Genomic DNA, 2,587 nt, shown 5'->3' with positions numbered 1-2,587 from the left:
TATATATATATATAAAATCATCCAGTGCTCTTTTTTGATTAGGCATAATTATTTTGAGATTGATGTTGTATCAATTTTTTTTTGTTAATATTATTCCATTGTATGGATTCATCTTTCACCCATTGACTGACATTTGAGTTGTTTCCACTTTAGGGCTAATTACAGAGTGGCCTTTGTACAGGCATTTGCTTTTTTTCCTCTTGTACAAATACCTAGAAATTAAGTGGACGAATCACATTGTGGTAGTATAGCTTTGGAGGATGGCTGCTGGGATTAGACTCAGAGCCTCCAGCAGGCTAAACACATGCTCTAGCTCTGAACTACACCGTAGCCCTAGTTTAACTTTTTAAGAAACCGCCAAATTACTTGGTAGAAGAATCATAAGTTCAAATTCATCCTGAGCAACTTAGCAAGAATCTATCTCAAAGTGTGTATGTGGGATGGGGGGAGGGGACATAGAAATATAGTTCAGAGTGGTAAAGCCACCCTGGATTCTATCCTCAGTACCAAGGTGGCGGTGGATATGGGGTGGAGAGGGCGGAGAAAGAAGCAAAGAAAGAACAAACCAAACTTTTATCCAAAGTGGCTGTACCATTTTACATTCCTATCAGCAATGTTTTAAGTTATCATTCTTCCATATCCTTTCGAACTTAGTATGATCAATCTATTTAATATTCTAATATATGTGTAGTGGTAGCTCATTTTGTTGTTAATTTGCATTTCCCTAATGATTAATAATGTTGAAAATCTTTTCGTGTGATTATTTGTCATCTCTGTATGTCCTTCAGTGAACATACACAGATGGCAAAAAAGAAAAAAAATATCTATAAAAAGTGTCTGTTCAAACTGTTTGTCCCCTTTGGGGAGGGTGAATATGAAAATATTTTTTTAATTAAAAGAAAATAAATATCGTTTCCATCTAAAGCAAGGGTCTTTTGAGATTCCTTGTGGGAAACACAGGGAGGGAGAACGAGGGAAGAATTTTCGTGTGTGAGAACTGGATGGCGACAGGTTATATGGGAAAATAAAATGAAGACAGGTTTGAGCAGCACGGTAGAGCAGAGTGACTTGTGACTCTGGCTCTGCCATCACTTCGATTCACTTCTCTGTACTATGGTGGGGGCTGAAGATCCGGCAGTCTGTGTAAAGCAATCCGGCACACGATTGGGCCTCGATACCAGTTTGTAAAACCTGGAGGAGATCGATGCTTCGCAGCCTGATCCGAAGAGGCTGGAGCCTGACAAAGGATCTGAAAAAGGGACCGCCCTTCAGAACTCGCCCTCGGGCCAGGACTTAGTCCTTTGAGGTCCACATCCAAACAAAATGATTTCTTTCCTTGAGCAGCCACTTCTGGCTCCCAGTTTACCAGGAGCGCCCTCCCGGGGTCAGAAAAGACACGACATAGAAACTGAAGAGTCAGCCCGACAGCACAGGGACCTGCTGATCTGAACTGTGTCATTGGCCCGGAGGGAGAAAGTCACCCAATGCCACCACCTCCGCAAGGGGGCGCCATCGGATGCCTCTTGGACTGTTTGTTCCAGCCTGCATGGTACTGGAGAGGCCCGAGTTGTCATTGCAATACCGGAGGGTTTTTCACAAGGTTTCAACGATGCCGAAAAAAAGAAGAAACCCAGGTACTGTTTCCGCCCGGTTTCGAACCGGGGACCTTTCGCGTGTGAGGCGAACGTGATAACCACTACACTACGGAAACCGTCGGCTGTTGGTCCTTCGCAAATCACCCTTGAAACGTAATAGTTCATCGCTGCGTCCCCAGTCCATAGGAAAAGTCTGGGGTCAGCCAGCTAAGGTCCCCCGTCGTATTCAGACTGCAGGGAAGGGGTTAACAAGCCTGAGTTAGGCCCAAGCTACTCTCGGGGAATTGTAACCACTGGAACACACAGAGAACTTGATGGTGCCTACTCAGGAAACTTCCAGCACAATTAGGTCTCCAGCCAGGACCCCGAGGTCATAAGGCAAGAGCTTTCCTTTCCTGTCAATCAGGCTACAGGGTGCTACTGGGTGCACTGCTCTGGAATCCAGCTTCACTGGCACTTTGCGCAAGAGATAAAAATAGAGCATTTAACCCCAGGCAGAAAGAGACAAAAGTGATGGACTTGGCCTGAAAGAAGCCAATATTTAAAACAATTTAAAAATAGACTTTAGATTGGTGCAGCACTTAATTAGGAGACATTTGCACACTTTCTCATTTAGAAACGGTATTAAAAACTGTTTTAAAAATGGAGAGACTGAAGTAAATTTGACTGGCTTAAGATGGAACAGCCTGGAGTAGAAAGTGGATTGTGGATGAAGAAGTACAGGAGGAATGTTAAGGGGTTGGGAAATGGTAGTGTTGAGCCTTATAAACTAGAGTTTATAAGGCTAAGTCATGTTCATAGAAAATTCATTTAAATTGGCTTAAATAATAAAGGGAAAATATTGCCTCAAGTGCTGGGTAAATGTAGAATACAAGCAAGTCTTTACAGAGGCTCAAAATTTCTCTTGGTCCTTCTATGCTGTGTGCAAAAGGAATGAGACATGCTACTTGATTGAAGTCAAGTTGTTGCAGGAGAGTAGGGAGCTGAAGCTT

General features: G+C 43.1%; 1 non-coding gene across 1 annotated transcript; it reads right to left on the bottom strand.

Annotated features, from left to right (window-relative positions):
• Positions 1–1,638: 1,638 nt before the first annotated feature.
• On the bottom strand, positions 1,639–1,711 carry Trnav-cac. Its single transcript has one exon. It is a non-coding gene; the product is annotated as a tRNA-Val (tRNA).
• Between the last annotated feature and the right edge of the window lie 876 nt (positions 1,712–2,587).

This window comes from Marmota marmota, unplaced genomic scaffold (assembly GCF_001458135.2).
Source record: "Marmota marmota marmota unplaced genomic scaffold, marMar, whole genome shotgun sequence".
Taxonomy (NCBI): domain Eukaryota; kingdom Metazoa; phylum Chordata; class Mammalia; order Rodentia; family Sciuridae; genus Marmota; species Marmota marmota.
The sequence above is the reverse complement of the archived record's forward strand: the minus strand, read 5'-3'. Positions and strand labels throughout refer to the sequence as shown.